Below are 22848 nucleotides of genomic sequence, written 5' to 3' on the forward strand. Positions count from 1 at the left end.
AGTAACACAATCAAATAGACGGTGTTCAACCATCACTACACTGATGCTATCTGAACTGTCCCTAATCTAGCTATACACTAATGTAAAGATTACTGACACGGTCTCACTACACTACACTGAAACTATCTGAGCTGTCCCTACTTTACACTAATGTATGTATGAATGACACGGTCTCACTACACTACACTGAAACTATATGGGCTGTCCCTATTCTAGCTGAACACTATGCAAAGCTGAATAATGGTCCTCCTCACTACACTCACACTATCCCTAGACTGACACTAGACTAATATTCTACACTGACAATTGAAGCAAATAGCACAGTATAGCACACTAACTAACTAATAGCACTGAACAGAGCCCTGTTCTTTCTCTCTCCACGCTAATGTCACACTGAAAATGGCTGCCATTGAAAGAATATTTTTATACTGTGGGGCAGGAATGAGCCATGATTGGATAAAGTCATGATGACAGTGTCCAATCATGACTCTGACAGTGCTCTGTGCCCTGACTGTCTGAAGCTTTCTTTGCTTCAGCCAATCAGGGCTTGCAATGCACTGTTCAGTGCCGCAATGCATTGTGGTTTGTTCGGGGGGTCGAACAAACGGTCGAAAGACCCGTTTGTTCGGCTGTTCATCGAACAGCCGAACAGCAAAAGTTCGGTACGAACTTATGCTAGGGCCGAACCGTTCGCCCATCCCTAGTTACTAAGGGCCTAAAACGGATTTAGTGTATGCTCATTATATTCCCATGGACATTAGCCATTATCTATTGCAGTGGATAGCAGTGGTGTATGCGTTTGGATTGGCTGCCAATTGTTTCTTTAGGCAACACCACCCTTTCCAGTTTGGACCAAGAAAATTTCACATTACATGGCTTTGCTGCTATTTTCATCAAAGCTTTTGCATCTTTAAATAAATGAACTAACATTCATTCTTGTAATGGACACACAGCCCCGCTGTAGTCTGTAGTCTTGCTTTTGCATTTGATCATGTGCCATTAACTGGAGTATTATAAAACTGCAGCATGGCAAAAATCGCTCTTCACGTTTCTTTTCTTTTTTTAACTATTTGGGAATATTAGGGCTTGAAGTTCATGGTCATGGTAAACCTTTCATATTTTGTTGAAACTGACTAAGGGTAATTGTCAAATTTAAACTTTTATAGTTCTGTGTTTAAAAAGAAAAAAAAAAGAAAAGAAAAAAAAAATATATATATTTTACAGTGGATATCATTTTTTTTAAGGTCCCTATTGCAAAAAGCTGCTATATTAGCTCATAAAAAATAAAATGTTGCTTTACCCAGGACATAATAGTAACTTGTACCCCAAAATATGGAGGCCACACACCAGAATATGATACAACTAAAACATGTAATTGACAGCTTAAATGAGTTGTAGCAAGCTGTTTATGGACTTTGTTCTTCAATAGTCATACCTCTTAACCGTCTCAGATCCCACGGGACCATCTCAAGATGTTAAGTACATCCAGCATCTCTGGAGTCCCAGAACCCGTTGATGGAATGAGTTCCGGCACTAGGCTCCACTAATGTGTAGGCAGATGCAGTCTGTACTTCTCACTGCAGGTGGCGCTCGACCGCAGCGGCAATGCAGAAGGGGAAGGAAGTTGTGAGAAACTTGGTTCCTCTATGACTTCCTGCGGTCACAAGGAGACAGCTTTTCAATTTGACGCTGGCAGTCCATGTGCCTCCAGCATCTATCTTGGGTCAGGCAGAGTTTATTTAGGACTCCGGCTCCTGGGTTTGGCACGCTTAATGCAAGTGTAGGGACAGGTTTCCCGTCTGGCAGGGACAGTACTTAGAGACAGGCAAAGGTTCCTCAGGAGTAGGGACAGTGCATTAACTATGTCCTTCCCTCTCTAGGAAGCCTACCCTTTGGGTGTGGACCGGCCAAGCCACATTCAATTCTCATTGCAGATGCTGTCCGAACCTAAGTACAATATAACTCTATTGCCTAACTTGGACTCTGTGTGTTCCTTGCCCAACACACCATGCTGCACCTTGCTCACAAATGTATCTCACAGGAGCACGCCAGTGCTGGGCACACCGGGCACCTGCCCTGCATCTCCTGTGGGGTGCCCTGCATCCCAGGTGCAGCGATCGCCCACATTATTATTGTGACAGGCAGCCACCACTGAGAGATGCTGCCTGTCACAATAATACACCCAAGAGCTGAGGGAGATTCCCCTAAGTTCCTACTTCACTTTGGTGTCATTAACAGGAGGAGAAGCCTGGAAGGTGGAATGTTCTCCTGAAAGGAGCTGCGCTGATCGGGGTGCTAAAGATGGCACTGGGGGAAACCATGACCCGGAGGGTAGGGAAGGGGGGCAGGTAACAAAAATTTGTGCTGCTGGATTTATGCTGGGAGGAGTGATTGGAGAAGCGGTTAAAGGGGGGATAATTTGTGTTGAGGAGTAAATTGGGAGGGGAGAAGGTTTGTGATAGAAGCTGGGGGGACTGGGGGGAGGATTTATGCTGGAGAATTTGTGTTAGAAGGGGGGGACTTAGCAAAGGGGGCATTTGTGAAAGAAGAAGGGGCGAGGAATTCTGCTTGGAGGAATAATTGAGGGAAAAGGGGGTGGGGGGGGACTTGTGCAAGAACAGGAAGAGGATTTTTCCTGGGGGGGGGGGGGATATGTGCTGGAAGGGGAAAAGAATTGGAGGGGGAGTTGTGCTAAAGGAGAAGAGGATTGCTGCTGTGAGGGGGGATTCAGAAGGAAAAGAGGATTTGTACTAGAAGATTTGGGGGGGATGGATTTTTTCTGGTTGTGTCTATACTGGTTCAGTGAGTTAGCGACTGGCCCAGGCTGAGAGAAAGGGGTTACATTATGTGTCCGAATTTCCCAGACTTTTTAGGCCCAGCCAGCCCACCTGTGGTAGGAAAAGGAGGAAAGGCTGAGGTCTGGGGCTCTCGATCGGTTCTGTTCCTGCTCTCATGCTTGTGGTACTGGGACTGCTGCACCTTATGCCGTGTACACACGGTCGGACTTTCCGGCATACTTGGTCCAGCGGACCAGAGTGTGCCGGACAATCCGCCCGTGTGTGGGCGCCGGCGGACTTTTCCGGCGGACTTTTTCCCAAAGGCCCGCCGGACCTAGATTTGAAGAAAGTTTTAAATCTTTCCGCCGGACTCAGTTTCGGGCGGAAAGTCCGCTCGTGTGTGTGCTGGTCCGACGGAAAGCCCGCTCGTGTGTATGCTGGTCCGACGGACCAGATACGACACGAGGGCAGGGTATTGCATCTCGCGCTCGCTGCAATAGGAAAAACAAATTTTCCTATTGCGGCGAGCGCGGGGCATACCAGGCCCTTAGGTCTGGTATGGATTATAAAGGGAACCCCCTACGCCGAAAAAACGGCATGGGGTCCCCCCTAAAATCCATACCAGACCCCGATCCGAGCACGCAGCCTGGCCGGTCAGGAAAGGGGGTGGGGACGAGCGAGCGCCCCCCCCCTCCTGAACCGTACCAGGCCACATGCCCTCAACATGGGGGGGTGGGTGCTTTGGGGGAGGGGGGCCGCCCTGCGGGCCCCCCCCACCCCAAAGCACCTTGTCCCCATGTTGATGAGGACAAGGGCCTCTTCCCGACAACCCTGGCCGTTGGTTGTCGGGGTCTGCGGGCGGGGGCTTATCGGAATCTGGGAGCCCCCTTTAATAAGGGGGCCCCCAGATCCCGGCCCCCCACCCTATGTGAATGAGTATGGGGTACATGGTACCCCTACCCATTCACCTAGGGAAAAAGTGTAAGTAATAAAACACACTACACAGGTTTTTAAAATATTTTATTAAACAGCTCCGGGGGGGGATCTTCCTCCGGCTTCGGGGGTCTTCTTCCGGCTTCGGGGGTCCCTCCGCTTCATCTTCTCCCGGCGTCCGGTTGGTTCTTCTCCGCTCTCTTCTCTCCAGTTCTTCGGCCGGCTCCTCTGCTGTCTTCAGGTAGCTCTCTTGCCAGCAGAGGTCTGGACCCACCCCCCCATGTTGAGGGCATGTGGCCTGGTACGGTTCAGGAGGGGGGGGGGCGCTCGCTCGTCCCCACCCCCTTTCCTGACCGGCCAGGCTGCGTGCTCGGATCGGGGTCTGGTATGGATTTTAGGGGGGACCCCACGCCGTTTTTTTGGCGTAGGGGGTTCCCTTTATAATCCATACCAGACCTAAGGGCCTGGTATGCCCCGCGACGGGGCTCGCAAGGTGTCAATCTCGCCGATAAAAGCGGCAAGATTGACATCCTTTTCTAGTCCCGTCGCACCTGAGTCACGTTCAAAATGAACGGACTTGTCCGTGTGTGGGCAAGTCCGTTCATTCTGAAAGTCCGCCGGAACTCCGGCGAAAGTCCGTCGGAAAGACGGGCGGACTTAGCCCGCCAGAAAGTCCGGGCGTGTGTGGGCAAGTCCGTCCATTTTAAAGTCCGGCGCACCTGGCGGACCAAGTAGGATAGAAAGTCCGACCGTGTGTACGCGGCATTAGAGTATTCTGAAGGCTTCCAGAGGACATCCAAGCCATGGAGAATACCAGTATAGAATATCATCTCATGGAGGTATACTGGGCAGCCACATAACTGTAGTTAGGGTTATGTATTGGACTTGTTCATATTGGACTATAATGCTGAAGTTTAGACCAGTAAAGTTCTATTAATGGTTCTTAGCCTGGTCTGAAGTTATGCATGTGGGTTCTGGCATATCTAAAAAAACAGGGTTGTAAAGTGCAAAGGGTTATGAAATAACACCGTTACCAAAGGGTTAACTTTGCAAGACAAGAAAGAGGAGTGTAGTTGCTAAGAGTAACCAAGCACAAGTTTAAGACACCAAGCAATCACGCTAGGCTTGGTACCTGGTATGTTCATAGAATGCATAGAGATAAAAAGCCTTTACAAGCACTTTAACTATTTCTGCCCTGGAAGGATTTACTCCCTTCCTGACCGGGCCATTTTTTGTGATACGGCACTGCGTTGCTTTAACTGACAATTGCGCGGTCGTGCGATGTTGTACCCAAACAAAATTTATGTCCTTTTTTTCCCACAAATAGAGCTTTCTTTTGGTAGTATTTGATCACCTCTGTGGTTTTTACTTTTTGCACTATAAACAAAAGAAGAGCGACAATTTTGAAAATATATTTTACTTTTTACTGTAATATCCGAATTTTCTAAAAAAAACATCTAATTTCTTCATCAGTTTAGGCCAATATATATTCTACATATTTTTGGTAAAAAAAATCACAATAAGCGTACATTAATTGGTTTGCGCAAAAGTTATAGCATCTACAAAATAGGGGATAGATTTATGGCATTTTTATTGTTTTTTCTCAGTCTCTTTACCCCTGCCAGAACGTGGATTTGTGTGTTTGCATACACAAATCTACATTCTCACTCTGTCAGGAGCGATCGCGGGTGCCCGGCGGAAATCGCGGGCGCAGGGCACGTGCATTGGCTCCTTAGGGATGCGTCGGGCATGCATGCGCATCTGCAGCATCTGCAGCTATTTGTGCAGGAGTGCCATTCTGCTGCCGTCAATCGGTTAAGGTAGGCTCATTCAAAATTTTAGCTCTCTCTATTTTCAGCGTACACAAAATAATATGTAATGGCAGTGTTTCTATTTTTTTTTTTGCCATTGTGCTGGGGTTTATACATGTCTGTGAGATTCATGATTGTAGCAAAGCTATAAAAGCATATGTTATAGGATACAAGGAGTCCTGGTTTCTGCTTAAACATGCCCTTAAGCCAGAGCTCAAAAAATCCCAGGCGCCAGGCCACCACAGCAACCAGAAACCGCATCCACTGCACCAGGCGTGAGCAACTCCCATGACCCAATTTAATAGCTACTGTTCTGATGCCATCACACCTACCATTGACAGAGGGCACCGATCACACAGCACATACCTTCCCTGTACAGGTCAGAAACCTCTATCACTATCCGGTCACATGATACCAGCTTTCCTCCATGTGTGAGCGAGCTCCCGGCTACTGAGATTATCAGAGAGCGAATGCACAAGAGACACATCAAAGATTGGGGTATGGGAGATTATATCGGAGGGAGAATGGGTATCCTGTGGTGTCTTGTTGGAGTGCATACTCTGCAGTGTCAGTAGGTGAAGGGGATTTCTTGTGTCATGGAGGGGGGTTGTCCTGAGGTGTTAGAGGGGTGCAGAGCTGTATCCTGTGGTGTCACGGGGGAGAGGTGCTATCCTGTGTTGTCAGGAGCAAAGGGGTATCCATAGGCATCATGGAGTCATGGAGGGGGGTATCCTGTGGTGTAATGTGATGTTGAGGGGTGCAAAGAGAAGTCCTGTGGTGTCATATGGGAGGGGGGTTTCCTGTGGTGTCAGTAGATCAGGACATGTGGATATCCTGTGGTGTCAGTTGGGTGCAGAGGAGTGCCCTGTGGTGTCACAGGGGTGCAGAGGAGTATTCTTGCAGGGAGGTGAGGAGAGTCTAGCCCACACAGCACGCCACACACCACATCACACACCAAAAACCCCAGCCCCAACATCGGACATACATCCCCCCGAAATCACCCAGTAAGAAAGCCATCCCACCTAGCAGCATGCCTGGCTCCAGTCCCCTCCATGTGCAAATCCAAGATCTGCCACTTCCGTTGCCGAAAAGCAAAGTCTTGCTAGTCAAAAAAAACCTGGCTCCTAATTTTTTTAGCTGGCTCCTAGATTCAAAGCAAATTTGCAAATTTGTCAAGCCCTGCCTTAAGCCCTCCCTAATTAGACATGTGCACACTGGAATATTTCGTTTCGGAATTTCGTTTTCATCCGAAAAATAAATGTATTTAGTTACTCCCGAAATTCGTTTTTAATTATTTCGTTTTTCGTTAAAAATTGCATTCGTCCGAAAATCCAAATTAAGGTCGAATCTGTCATTGAAGGCTTATGGTGTCTGTCGAATGTTCAAAGAAGATTTGACGGAGCAGCTAAACTGTACAACGCCGTATAGTTTACCTGCTCCGTCGAATCTTCTTAGGACTTTCAACAGACACCATAAGCCAAAGTATGTGTGTACTTAGTTCTAGCTATTTTACTGCTCCTCCTCTTTGGTTACAATCAGCCAATAACATTCATCATCATCATTATTTTTATTTATCTTTTCTCCCCTACGTCGAATCTTTCTCCCCTACGTCGAATCTTTTCTCTCTGTGTCGAATCTTTTCTCTCTATGTAGAATAATCTTGGACTAATAGAGTTAAGGTTAGGCACATTCGACCACAGGTTTGATGGACACAGATTGTTATTGTCATCATCATGTCGAATCTCCTATCTATATCGAACTGTTGTAGCAACGAAAACGAAAATAAAGCATTTGTTTATGTTGGATCTTTCGTTTTTCGGATTCTGCACTTTCGTTATCGTTTGTTAAAAAACGAATGCACATGTCTATTCCTAATGTTAACAGTTAGAATATACAGACTGTGCGCATTACATTACTACTCTCCTTGGGATGCTCAAAGTTGCCTCAGTTTTTTACATTGTACAATCCAAGTAATGTCCCTGGTGTTGAGGAAGATTGTCCCCTTGAGGCCACTGACTGTAAATGAACCACATCCACTTTTTGTGGAGGCACTCTACTTGCACTGTAGGCCACTATCTCCCTTAAGTGTCTCTCATTCTCAAACTCTAAGGCCGGATTCACACTATAACCCACTGCGGATCGCACAGGAGCGCTGTGCGTCCCTGTTCCCCATTTCAGGGACGAACCGGGGCCGATTCTATGCCTGAATTTGGCCCTGAAACGGAGCCAAAGATGCACAGCGTTTCTGTGCAGTGCGCTCCGCAGCTGCAACGGAGATATGTGAACCGGCTCCATAGGGAGCCAGTCACATTCTCATAGGTGTAAACCTGGCCTAAAGCTTTGAGGTATGAAGGTGGTATAGAAGAATTAAACTTCAGAGTTTAGCCTCTATCTTCTATGAGCAAAAGATGTGGCTACAGGGAGCCAGGGAGAGAGTTGTCATTTATTTCTGGGGATGATTCATATGTGAGAGACCTTGAGCAGATCTATGGACTTTTTTAATAGTGCATAACGACAAAGCATGTGGAAACACAGGTTCCTTGAATTAAAGTGACACTAAACTCTGGACATCATGTATGTATTTGTAGCAGAATCTCTTACCTCTTCCAGTCTAATGAGAACCTTCAAGGCCAAAGATAGCTGACATCTTTCAATATGTGATGGGTTGTGAGGCACAGTGGGTGCTAAGGTGATAAAAGTCATTGGGCGCCAGACACTTCTTGGATATAAAAGAGGTTTTATTTCTTTGACAGTCCTTTTTTTATTTTGCAAGGGAAAGAGGGTTAGGGCCAGGATACTCTTAAGTAGTTGAAATTTCAATTGCAGACTCCGAGACTTCAACGGGAGGACAGCCGTACAGGGAAATGCCCCAGCAAGGTGCCACTTCTGCAGGTGCAGGATTGCTGTCTCCGATGATAACAGTACTTAAATAGTTCCTAACGCAAAGTAACAGTTCTCTAAGCTGTACTACAACATCCCCTTGTAGTTCTGCAGCCCCCTTGAGCTCCTGGTCTCTCACTGGACCCTCTGATTCACTACTCTGAATCTCGTGAGCTCCTCAAGGCTTTTGAGGTGGTATCTCCCTCTAGCGTCACCCACGCTTCCTGCTGGGTCCCTAGCTTGGCACTTCGGATACCTTCAAGCTTCACCCCTGCTGACTGGCTTTGTCCTTAGCTTGACACAGAAGGCTGCTCTGCAATTGTCACCTCCGCTGATTGGGTCCCTGACTTGATCACCGCCTGAAGTTTCCCAATTCTTCACCGTGCCCGTTCGGTGAGAATAATGCTCTGGTACTTGCTTCAGCAACTCACTGTGGTCCCTGGTAAAGGCGATTGGTCCCTTTGTGGCGACAGCTTCCCCTCTACCTCCGACCACTGACAGGTTCTCCGGCCGGCAGAACCGTCACTTTTGGTTGGACTGCAAGCCGCAATCCCAACCCTGCGCTGCCCTCTTACTTCAAGATAGGCCCTCACACAGCCTGGCAGCCTGATTTCCCCTGGGATAGACCCAATCTCCGACCTAGCAGCCCAGGGAAAATGACACTCGTCCACCCAAACGGCGGTCCGGGTGGCACACAAGAACATGGATCTCCTGACCTCCCCCGAATATATAGGCTTTCCCAGAAGGCCAATTCAACAAAGTCCCTGCCCATTGGCTGAGATACCCCATATACCAATAACCTGACCTTGATTTGTCCTTCTCAGTCTAATACCTCCAAGTGCCCAGCCACCTTGTGGTAGAAGAGGAAAGTACAACCAGGCCAAACTTAGGAAGAAATCAAAGGATCCCTAGTAATTAACTACAGTAGCTACTCCTGACAAGGGACTCAGCGAGGAGCTCCATTACTAAACCCAAGGCGATATATATTCCTAGCTCAAAAAGTACTTTCTCTTGCTTTCACTCAGTTCCAGATTCCGTTTTTTTACTGCTGTGATCCAAATCCCTGTTAGAAGGTGGCTATGTTTGTTCTCCATAGTCCCACTGTATGTAGGAATGTAGCCACCCTCTCTTGCTCCCTCCCAAGATGGACTAGGGACTATAGGTAGTGCAGTGCATGCACATGATTGCAATGAATGTGTACTGCTTTCTCCAAACAAACAGAACCGTGAGGAAAAAGAAGGCAGAAAAAACTGTAGGAAATTATTTAATGAAAAATTACAGGGCCATTAGGTAGTGGATGTGTATGGATTATTTTTGAGGAGTAAGGATGTTGTTTAGTGTCACTTTAATGATCTCAGTGTTCCAAACAAGGTCAATGTTTAAAGAGGAACTGCAGTCTGCTCACCTGATTTGTAATAAAAACATGTTTGCCATTCTGAAGCTTCCCTCCAACTACTTTGCATAATTTTTTATATATATAATGTGATTTTGTACTTGCCAAATCTGCGGCAGAAATCTCCCTCCACTAAGTCTGGCTGCATCCATTTTAACTGTGGGCAGCTGAAGCTGCTGCCTGTTCACCTCCTGGATTTACACAGACACACCTCCAGCTCTGCAGCCCTGCAGCTCTCATTGGCCCTCTTATGACTCATACCCCCCTCCCTTCCTGGAAAACTCTCACGGGAGAGAGCTGTGCATGATGTCATAATCCTAGGCTTTTTACCAGACAAGAAACAGGAAGTGGGCTGTATAAGGTATTTACTGGCAGAAAAAAAAATGTGTTACTATCCAAAGTTAACCGGCTCCCGACTAGCTTACGCAGATATACTGCGGCAGAATGGCTCCCCAGGGCGAAATCCCATACAGGAACGTCTATCTCTTTTTCGGCCACCAGAGGGCGTGCGCTTGCCCGCCGGCCACACGCGATCATGTGCACGAGCGCCAGCATGGGGATTTGCATGTGCAAACACACAAATCCCTGTGCTGTCAGGGAAGAGGAAACATATTGTTTGCTCCTACTAAGTAGTACTAGTCACTCCCATCCCCACACAGTTAGAACACGCTGAGGGAACACACAGTTGACCCCTTGATCGCCCCCTAATGTTAACCACTTCCCTGCCATGACATTTACACAGTAATCAGTGCATTTTTATAGCACAGATCGCTGTATAATTGTCAATGGTCCCAAAAAAGTGTCCGATCTGTCCGTCGCAATGTCACAGTCCCATTAAAAATCGCAGATCACCGCCATTACTAGTAAAACATAAATAAATAATAAAAATGTCATAAATCTTTCCCATACTTTGTAGATGCTATAACTTTTGCGCAAACCAATCCATATACACTTATTGCGTTTTTGTTTTTTTTTTTACCAAAAATATGTAGAAGAATATATATATTGGCCTAAACCAAGAAGAAAGAAATTGTAGAAAGAAGAAATTTGTTTTTAAAAAAAATTTTGGGGGATATTTATTAAAAAGTTTATTAACCACTTGACCACTGGGCACTTAAACCCCTCTTAATAACCAGACCAATTTTCAGCTTTCGGTGCTCTCACATTTTGAATGACAATTACTCAGTCATGCAACACTGTACCCATATGAAATTTTTGTCCTTTTTTTCACACAAATAGAGCCTTCTTTTGGTGGTATTTAATCACTGCTGGGTTCTTTATTTTTTGCGCTATAAAAGAAAAAATACAGAAAATTCTGTAAAAAAATGCATTTTTCTTCGTTTCTGTTATAAAATTTTGCAAATTAGTAATTTTTCTTCATATATTTTGGCCAAAATTTATACCGCTACATATCTTTGGTAAAAATAACCCAAATTGGATATTATTTGGTCTTTGTGAAAGTTATAGAGTCCAAAAGCTATGGTGCCAATATCTGAAAATTGATCACACCTGAATTACTGATGGCCTATCTAATTTCTTGAGACCCTAACATGCCAGAAAAGTACAAATACCCCCCAATTTTTTTTTCTTTTTTTTTTCACAAAATTGTCATATTAGCAGGTTATTTCTCACACACAGCATATGCATACCACAAATTACACCCCAAAACACATTCTGCTATTACTCCCGAGTATGGCGATACCACATGTGTGAGACTTTCACACAGCATGGCCACATACAGAGGCCCAACATGCAGGGAGCACCTTCAGGCGTTCTGGAGTGCCTAGGCCAATTCTGACATTTTTCTCCTACATGTAAAAATCATCATTTATTTGCTAGAAAATTACATAGAACCCCAAAACATTATATATATGTTTTTTTTAGCAAAGACCCTAGAGAATACAATGGCGGTTGTTGCAACTTTTTATCTCGCACGGTATTTGCGCAGCAATTTTTCGAACGCTTTTTTTGGAAAGAAAACAGCTTTGTGCTTTAAAAAAATAAACAGTAAAGTTAGCCCAATATTTTTGCATAATGTGAAAGATGAAGTTATGCCGAGTAAATAGATACCTAACATGTCACCCTTCAAAATTGCACACGTTCGTGGAATGGATCGAAATTTCGCTACTTAAAAATCCCCATAGGCGACGCTTTAACATTTTTTACTGGTTGCATGTTTTGAGTTACAGAGGAGGTCTAGGGCCAAAATTATTGCTCTCGCTCTACCAATCGCAGCGATACCTCACATGTGTGGTTTGAACACCATTTTCATATGTGGGCGGGACTTACGTATGCGTTCACTTCTGCATGCGAGCACATGGGGACACGGGGGAAAAAAATTATTTGTTTTAATTGTTCATTTTACTTTATTTATATTAGTTTGACGCTTTTGTCCAAAAAATACATTTTTTGATCACTTTTTATTCCTATTACAAGGAATGTAAACATCCTTGTAATAGGAATGTGGCATGACAGGTCCTCTTTACAGTGAGATGTGGGGTCAATAAGACCCCACATCTCACCTCTAGGCTGGGAAGCCTGAAATAAAAAAAAAAAAAAACAATCTTGGCTTCGATCGTAGCAGTGAGTCAGTAGAAGCACCTGAGGGCAGCGGGAGGGGGGACGTCCCCTCTCGCCTCCCATAAGAACGATCAAGCAGTCGAACAGCCGCTATGATTGTTTTTATGGTGTAGGGAATCGCCGGCTGAAAAAGCTGATATCTGAATGATGCCTGTAGCTGCGGGCATCATTCAGACAAAGTCAAGGACGTCGTATGACGGCCGGCGGGCGGGAAGTGGTTAAAACGCATTTTTTTTTAACACAAAGTTGTCCATTTATACAATATTTCTAACACATAACATGTACATACCAAAAATGACACCCCAAAATAGATTCTCCTACTCCTCCTGAGTACGGCGATACCACATGTGTGAGACTTCCACAGCCTGGCCACATACAGTGGCCGAGTACAGCCGAGTACGACTGAGCATGGCAGAGTATGGCTGAGCATGGCTGGGTATGGCTGGGTATGGCAAAGTATGGCAGGGTATTACCAAGTATTGCAGAGTATGGCGGGGTATGGCCGAGTATGGCTGGGTTTTGCAGAGTATGGCTGGGTATGGCAGAGTATGGCTGGGTATTGCAGAGTATGGCAGGGTATTGCAGACTATTGCAGGGTATTGCAGAGTATTGCAAGGTATTGCAGAGTATTGCAGGGTATTGCAGGGTATTGCAGAGTATTGCAGAGTATTGCAGGGTATTGCAGGGTATTGCAGAGTATTGCAGAGGTGATCAAATACCACCAAAAGAAAGCTCTATTTGTGGGAAAAAATGACGCAACATTCGTTTGGGTACAACATTGTATGACCGCGCAATTGCCAGTTAAATCTCTGGTCAGGAAGGGGGTAAAATCTTCCGGGACTGAAGTGGTTAAAACAACAAGGGCAGAAGATTTAATAGATGGAAAGTTGAAAACATTACTGAAGGTCCACTTTGAGCACCATTTCTTTAATTTTAGCGTTCATTCCCGACCATCAGAATAAATCCCAAGTTCTACTTTTACGTTTCTCAACTCTTATGTACCCTGTATGCAAGTGTTGTATCATATCAAATTCCATGGATATCTTTATAGAAAAATTATAAAATATCACATTTGGAGGACATGAACACTTTTTTTGTGTGGATTTAGCGGTCTAATATTCTACACTAAAATTAACAAGCAGAACACAAGCACACAAACTTGCTTTTCATATGCCTTCTCATTAGTGCTCTGAGCTGTATCTTGCTTAGAGTATCAGCAGCTGTTCCCAGTCTTGTAAGTTATCACAGTATCATTGCGATGTAGATGTAGCATTGTACACTTAGGCAGATACCAGATGCTTCTTCATCATTTCCCAAGGCTTGTGATCTGATTTCAGTTACCTGTCTACCATGTATAAATTTATGGGAAGGATCCAATCCAAATGTATGGTTTGCATTTCCTTTCTTATTAGGTACAGATGATCTCTGTCAGTGACTTATGTCTCATACACACGTTAAGAATATCGTACAAAAGTTCTTTCAAACCTAATCGTATGCGAGTCTTGAATCGAATCGCCAGCCTCGTACACACGTTAAGAATATCAAACTTTCTTCCAAATGTAATTGTATGCACATCTAGAATTGAATCGCCAGTGTAGTATATATCCGAAAATTCCCGTATAATCTACTCAAACGTCCCGTGTGCGTAGGCACGTTCTGCAGCGTGGAGTCTGTAGTGATGTTAGAACTTGACCTTGTGCCTGCCACGCCATTGGGTTCGGAGTGCCGGGGAGATCGTTGTATACAGATACGTGTGTTCGTTTGTGTGAGGAATATTCATTATATATGACAGTTGTCTATGAAAATGGACTTTTACATGGAAGATCAAACACTTCCACTGGTCATGCTTGGAGTTTTGGCAATTTAAAATGTTTTCAAAAAAAAAAAGAAGAAAAGGAGCACATGGTCAAAACAATGGCTGCAGAACTGAGAGAACTATTTTCATATGTCGCTGCTGCGTGAATTACAAGAGAATAACCCTGATAATTTCAGGAATTACCTCAGAATGGATGATGAATGCTTCCAAGCATTGCTGCAGCTTGTGACACCAGTCATTAAAAAACAAACAACAATTATGCGGCAACCAATCAGTCCGGAGTAGAGGTTAATCGCAACACTACGCTATCTGGCGACCGGGAGAAGTCTGCAGGTCCTAAAATTCTCAACTGGAATTTCACCACAATCACCAGGGAGAATCATACCAGAAACCTGCAAGTCTCTCATCGATGTGCTACAGAGAAACTATGTCAAAGTAACTTACCTCCATATATTATCATATTTTTTTATTCAGTAGTTTATATAGTAGTATAGAGTGTGTGTGTGTGATATATATATATTTATATATATATATATATATATACACATATACACACACACACACACACTATACTATATATACACACACTATAGTTCAGTAATGTAGTATATAGCCATAGTATTGTAGACTATTATATTCTAATCCAAAGTTAAAACGATAAAAAAAAAAAACAGTTTTGAGTCAAGTGCTTATTACTCATTTTAGGTATGAAATAAAGATAAAATATATTAAAACATTATATTTTTTTTCCTGTTGCAGTTTCCAAGCAACCCACCTGAGTGGATGGAAGTTGCAAATAAATTCAAGGACATGTGGAATTTCCCCAATTGTGGAGAAGCCATCGTCTGGAAACAAGTGCGGATCGTAGCACCACCAAACTCTGGATCCTATTACTTTAAGTGCTTTCACACCGAGGCGTCAGCGGTAAACAGCTGCTATTTTTAGCAGTACTTTACCGTAGTTTTTGCGGAGGTTTTTGACCACTAATGGGGCGCTTTTAACCCTCGCTAGCGGCTGAAAAAGGGTTAAAACCACCCGCAAAGCGCCACTCATTCATTTCAATGGGAGCGGTGGAGGAGCGGTGTATACACCGCTCCTTCACTGCTCCAGAGATGCTGCTTGCTGGAGTTTTTTTAACGTCCTGCCAGCACATCGCCTCAGTGTGAAAGCCCTCAGGCTTTCACACTGAGACTGCAGGGGAGCCGTTTTTCAGTTGCTTTACAGGTGCTATTTTTAGCCCAAAAGTGCCTGAAATACGCCTCAATATGAAAGGGGTCTAACTACAAGGGTTTTTAAAGCATCATAATGCTCACTATAGGTGATGCCAAATATAATTTTTTATCTGGATATAGGAAAGAATGAATCCAGCAGATGGAGTTCTATCACCGTCTGCAGAATGGAACCCTTAACCTGCCCACACATGACGACACATGTGAAAACATGAACTTTGTGTTTGTGGCTGATGATGCGTTTGCATTAAGTGAAAACAATGTGAAACCATTCCCTATGCGTAATCTGACTCCAGACCAAAGGATCTTCAATTACAGATTATCAAGGGCCTGCAGGGTGGTTGAAAACGCCTTTGGGATCTTTGGGCCAACAGATTCCGCCTATTTTTAACAAGCATTAATATGTCGATGCATAAAATAGATATCATTGTGCTCTGTTGTTTTATCTATTTTATCACAATTATCTAAGACAACATTCCCTAGCATACATCACCCCGTCACCAAGGGATCCCGAGACAATCACAGTGCTCAGTGGTAGTGGCATTGGAGGACAGGAAAGTATGGAGGTGCTCACACCATTGAGCAGTGGACATCCGAGGCTGCCTACACTGAATGCAACGCAATGCAGTCTGGACTATCTTAACTATTTTTCTGAAATTGGGGCAGTGCCCTGTCAGTCTGTAAAAAAAAACAGGCTTGATGAATTGATTTGTCACATTTCAAATACCCTATCACAACTCTATATTAAGATGTTACAGTTTATATTGTTGCATTTTAAAATTATTTGACTTGTGCGAACCATGCCATTGTAAAATGTATAGCTTCAATACTTTACAATTGCTTTCAGCAGTTGTAATAAATATGTAGTTTCATGTGCTGGTGTGAACAATGCACACTTTTACAACCTCTACTTTAAACTGTACAATAAATGTTATATTGTTTGAAGTGCTGTAATTGTTAATGTGTCTGTGCCAGTTTTATCTGCCCTTAGGCCAACTGAAACATTGCCTTAAAGGGGTTGTAAATTATAAAAGTTTTTACCTTAATGTATTCTTTGCACTAAGGATTAAAACTGTTTAGGTGTCAGCATCGCCTCCTCAGCCACCCTTTAATTACCTGAGACCTCGTTCTTTCCAGCGCTGTGCCTCTCTTACCTTTACAACCCCTTTGAATGGATTCATTGCACATGTTTTAATTAAAAAACAAAATTATCAGCAACCAATAAGGCACAAATAGTGCATTAAAACCAATTACATGAAATTACATCTCAAAACCCAGTACAAACATCATTTAAATAAAGCACCAGGCAGATTCACTACGATTCTGTCCTGACATCTAGCCATGTAGGGCAGGTCACTATGCGGCCTCATGGCAACCGTGCCTGTGTGCCAATGGCGCACATATTTTCTTGCAACAGCGCCCACAGTGCTGTGCCGTGAGTGTGCGTCGGCTAACCAAAAACTCCTGATAGGTGCTTGCCTGTAAACATGAACTACGTAACAGTCTACCAAAAAAAAAGAATCAAACATAAAGATGCTCTTGCTTGACAATTAAACACTTGCAATTGAGCACAAACACCATTTTGTAACCTAATAACAGGAAAAGTAAAAAATGTTTAATATAAATCTCTCACAATTTTTGTGAAAAGATCAAGAACATATTGCAAGCGACAAATCAAAGATGAAGTGAAATCCTTAATAGTCTGTTGTTCCGCACAGCACTGCAGCATGGCAGATGACATATGACCAACTGTGGATGCGGTTAAAACTTGTCCTGGAAAAAGGGATAATGAACAAATTAATATTCTAGCGAACTACACAGGTGTAAAATATATATTGTAAAGCCAGGTTAGGCAACCTAGAGAGGTGGAGATCTACCTGAACAACACGGGAGAAGTCAAAGATCACCGGGCACAGTGCCACCTCCTCACACCTAATTGAAGGACTACTGTGTTGCTAATATGTACTTTGTATGTCAAATCTAGGGTTTATGTCAGGTGTTGAGAAGGCAACATATCGCCTCCTCACCACATCACCAGAAGCAGTACTTGTTCAAGGTGATAAAACAGCAGGATATAATAGAAGTCTATAATAGTCTATGGCAAGTGCAGCAAACCCACAGGAAAGCTGCAGGTACACTGCACTGCCCTGTTTCCCCTCTTCTAGGATCCTCCAAAGACCTTCCTGGCACATCCCTTCTGTAAAGTTTTTGATAAGAACTCCCGCTGGTGTGTCGGCATATGAGGGAGAGTGCAAGAGGAATTGATGTGCACAATATATGTAATATATATAAATATCATATAATATATAATAAAATAAAAAAATAACGTGCACAAGAGCCTCCCTCATTTTGTATGCAGCATTGCCCCCAGTCACCAATACACCCGAGCAATCTAGGTACTTTATAGTGAGTTTAAAAATTAAAAGTCAGCAGCTACACATACTGTACCTGCTGACTTTTAACATTAGGACACTGTCCTGTCCTGGAGTCCAGTGATGTAGACACCGCAGCTGATGTTTCCATCAGCTGTCGAGTGCTTCCACCACCATTGCCTGTAAGGTGACCCGGCATTGTAGCCTTTTGGCTTCACGGCCAGGTCCCTACTGCTCATGTGCGGAGCACGTAGAGCTCTCTCACTGGTTCGGCAGATGGTGAGGAGGAGGGGGACTGAGCGGCTGACGTACTACGCCGGGGCCAGGTCTCCAGGAAGTGGGGACAGGGTACCTGCTCCCCCCTCTCCCCGAAAGGTGCCAAATGTGAAACCGGAGGGGGGGAACAGATAAGCAAAAATTCCACCTTTTGGGCTCCATAGCTCAATTTTATACCGATAGGTTTTACATACGTTTAGAAAATAAATTACTAAAGTAATTGATTGTAAATTTTGTGAACTTGACAAGCTCTCCAAGAGATCTTCAGGATTGTTGGTGCACATTGTTCAATCACCATCAGTATGTACATCTTTAAATTGCTGATTATCTTGAAGGAATGATATCTCATCTGAAAAGACAATAACATAAGCTTTAATATTCAACATGTCATCAGTTATTATTCCTATACTTCACATGCAATCTCTATTGTAAACAATGTATTCCGTAACTGATGTTAGAATTCTGAAATATCATAATTCTAACAAATCCAAATACATACAGAGAATGAAATAGCTTACCTGCTGCAAGTCATGTAATCACTAATACCCATAATGATTGATTATTTTACTGTCACAAATTAATAGAACATTATGTATCCATTATCGATTATTTATCCATAATGCATAGACATACCTTGTTCGGGGAGATCAAGATTAGATAATTCCTCAAAGGTCATATGACCATCGTCTTCCTCTGCAATGTGTCAACAACAATAGAGGGCCCCTGGCTTGATAGGCAAATTTCCACATCTGTGTCCATATCCAGTTTTCTCTTTTTGCTAGGACCTGTCCAGATTATAAAGGAATACATTAGGTAAATGAACAGTAAATGTAAAAAAAAACATTACACAGCACTTTTATTTGCAACCATTATTAACTAGTGTTAGTACCTGGAGGAGTTGTCAGTTGACCATGATCTGTAGGACCTTCATACAATATTAACATTTGGCAAATGCCAATAAGACCATCACATAATGATCTTTAATGTAAAAAAAATGCATCCTTACTTTTCTGGATGGTAACATAAATTTGATGAAATTGGTCATGTTCCCGAAGTTTTAAGTCTGACCAGCGCTTCCTTAATTGGTCCTTAGAACGATCAACGCCATGTTTCTTTTGGAGGAGTTCAATCACCTTTTCAAGAATGATATCGTTCCTGGTATTAGGCCCCTCATAGCTGTTCTTCTTGCCATCATAATCATGTTTTTCAAGCATGAACACTATGTCCACCATCTCTGCTCTCGACATGGACTTGCTTTGATCTTTATTGCAGAAGTCTGGTCTCCTCTGGCCTTCTGAATGTAACTCCTGTCACTGCACTTGTCCTCCTTTGCAGACTGTTTTGTGTCCCTCCTGCCATGCTTGCCATTCTTCACTTTAGTGGGACTTTTCTCAGAAGCCATGTCTGCCATAGTGCCTCGTGGTCTGTTCGGTGGCTGGTGACACAGTTGGCGCATCACAAACACGTGTACACTGCAGCGCGAATCATTAGACAGGGGCGGAGGTAGTAGCACATGGACAGTGTCTTGCATGAGGAAAGAACGTTGAAGGATACCATTTTGGAGAATGATCCTTCAGGCCCAACAATAACCAACACGATCTTTCAGCATTGGAATCTCAAACGAAAGAAGGTAGATTCCCTTCTTTATGTTACTTTGCTTGTGTGTGATAACTATTGTTTTTGGTTGGGACAGTGAAGTGTAGTGACAGCTGCCTGCATATCAAATATATATTCTACTCACTTTTTTAGAGATAATGTGTGTGTGTATATATATATATATATATATATATATATATACACACATACCTCCAAACTTTTTGATGTGGGACACCTATTAGAAAACGTATCTAGGCATAGGGGACACCTCCTGCCACGCCCATTAATAGAGAACTATATGATTAAAATGATTAGATATACCCACAAGTGCTTTTATTTACCACTAATAAAATTTACTGATGCAGTAATGTAGAACTTGGGTGAAAGGTTTAGCACTGGGAAACACTTATTGAAAGATATAAAGTCTTTTTTTTATATAACTATATAGATCTGACCAAAATGAGGGACAAATGAGGAGGAAAGAGGGACAGAGGGACTTTGACCCAAATTAGGGACAGTCCCCCGAAATCAGGGGCAGTTGGGAGCTATATATGTCTAGAATAAAGTGGTTAACGCTGTTAAAAGTGCTTACCATTTATTTGTTTTCCTTTCTAGGAATAATGGCGGACAAATTCACCAGGCCTGATTTCCTTGCCCAATTTATAGAAATGTACAGGCAACTACCCTGCCTTTGGAAAATTAAGTCAAAGGGATACTATGACCAAAACAAAAGACATGATGCTCTAGAGAAACTGATAGATTTATGTAAAGCTGCTTGCCCAAATCCAACAATGGATTATGTGACGGAGAAAATTGCTAACCTGAGGATTGTCTATAAAAAATAGCATAATAAAATCAGAGCATCACAAATACCAGGTGTAGGAACGGATGACGTATATGTACCACTCTTATGGTACTTCGAAAGTCTTCAATTCCTAACTGAAGAGATTAATGCAAGAGCTTCCATAGGTACTCTACCATCAACCTCTGCAGCTTCACCAGTCCCTAATGATTGCCTCTCCCTGGAATAGGACCTTGAAAATTCTGGTGAAGAATTATTCACACAGGTAACTACAATTATGGTCTGAGAGGCCTGTAATGCACACAGTGATGGATCTGTGTTAATATCATCACATTGTCCAAAAAAGCTTCCTCTTGTAATCTGTGCGTTGATTCAAAATCCATATGTAATTGAAATAAGATGCATGTCATCATGTAATGTAGGTGTACAATATTATTAAATTAATCATTTTTATATACCGCCCAGGACAACACTGAGGTGATTGCTCCCACCAATTCACAAACACCTGAGCCAAGAGGACAGAACAGGAAGAATTTGGTGGATGGTACCTCTGCATTTCTATCTAAGGCAGCTGTTGCGTTACAGAGAAAACCTGATGACTCGGATGGCTTTGCAATAGTAGCCAACAAACTTAAAATTATGTCCAATTAGCAATGACAGCTGGCGAAAATGTTGTTCCTTGAGGTTCTGCATAAAAGGTATAAATTAACACACAAGACCCATTTAGAGGATCAACCAGATTTTCAAACACCAACACCTTCTGTGCCTCCTATAGTGTCCCAGCCATTACATCAGCAGGGCACACATTGGCAATATCCTCCTGGAGAAAGGCCTCCTTCACAGTGGTCACATGATTACAACTATACAAAGTTGTAGATCATTGTCCCTTGTTGTTGAGCTACAGTTGAGCTATTTTTTTATTTGTGCTCATAATTATTTGCAATAATATTACAAGTTTAATAAAGTTATGTGTGTATAATTAATAATATTGTTTTGACATTATATTGCTGATATTATTAAGATATAAGACGATATAACTGGTTATATAACGCATTATATTATAAAATTATATATATATGAAAGAACAGTTGCGTTAAGAATATTATGTTGCTGATATTTCATTCTAGCCTTGTTTAACAAAAGTGAAATAAAACATTTTCTTGCTTATGATATGATGTATAGATTTGGTTTCTTCTAATAAAATGTACTTTGTGCTCATGTGCTCTTACTTCTACTTCTATACACATATGTAATCAAACACAGCCTCATTAGTGTGACCTATAAGCGCCCATCAGTGCCGCATATCAATGCCCATCAGTGCTGCATATCAGTGCCATCCTCAGTTCCCATCAGTGCCACCTCATCAGTGCCACCTCATTGGTGCCACCTCAGTGCCGCCTCATCAGTGCCCATCAGTAATAGAGAAAACGCACTTATTTACAACATTTTGTAACAAAAACAAAGAAAAACTTAAAAAAAAAATTTTTAAAAATCGGTATTGTGTTATTTGTTATCACCAGAGGTGATCAAATTCCACCAAAAGAAAACTCTATTTGTGGAGAAAAAAAATTATAAAAATTTTGTTTGGGTACAGTGTTTCATGACCACGTAATTGTCATTTAAAAAGCGACAGTGCTGAAAGCTGTAAATTGTCCTGGGCAGAAAAGGGGGAAAGTGCCCTGTATTGAAGTTGTTAAAAGGGATATTAATTAACCTCATATAAAGATATATTATACACTGATATTCTGCTCAAGTACCATGTATGTTGTAAAATTAGTTTAATGTCAGATAACAATGGAAAAGAAGGTTTTATTTCTTTCCCACGATCATTGTTTACTTTTTGTGGTTTTGTTTCCGGTTCGTTTGTTTCCGATCATGCGCACTACCATTCCCTCTATTATTTTCGTACGATTACTATGCTATTGATACGATGATCATTCGTTGTGTTCACAAATGGAAACATTTTTCAATCTTGTTTCTTCTATAAATTTCGTACGACTGGCTTTAATCGGATGTGAAAGCCGTGTACTAATGATTAGTTTATCGAATGATCTATCCGAAAGCAGTCATTTTTGTACGATTTTCTCATCTTGTGTACGGGGCTTAAGAAAATAACGTTTCTTACATCATTACTGCTCCAGCTCCTTGTTTGGTCACATAAACCTGAACCCTCACTTTTTTGACATCTTGAAATAGGTACAGGCTGTTTTATTTTATCACATATATCTTTCTGTTGAGATTACCACTGAAAGTTGGAATTTTCCTTTAAAAGTTCCAATAGAGGGGATATATATATCTTATGTTTCTAACTTTAATCAGTTTTTAAGAGGTCTAATGTAACGGATTGCCTCAATTTTATACAGGTGTCACTTTTAGCTTTCTA

General features: G+C 42.6%; 1 protein-coding gene across 4 annotated transcripts in view; it reads left to right on the plus strand.

The window, feature by feature from the left end:
* Window positions 1–22848, plus strand: part of CACNA1E (calcium voltage-gated channel subunit alpha1 E) — a 1300209-nt gene that overhangs the window by 320755 nt on the left and 956606 nt on the right. The gene's annotated exons all lie outside the window — the stretch shown is intronic.

Source organism: Aquarana catesbeiana, linkage group LG07 (genome assembly GCF_042186555.1).
Source record: "Aquarana catesbeiana isolate 2022-GZ linkage group LG07, ASM4218655v1, whole genome shotgun sequence".
NCBI lineage: Eukaryota > Metazoa > Chordata > Amphibia > Anura > Ranidae > Aquarana > Aquarana catesbeiana.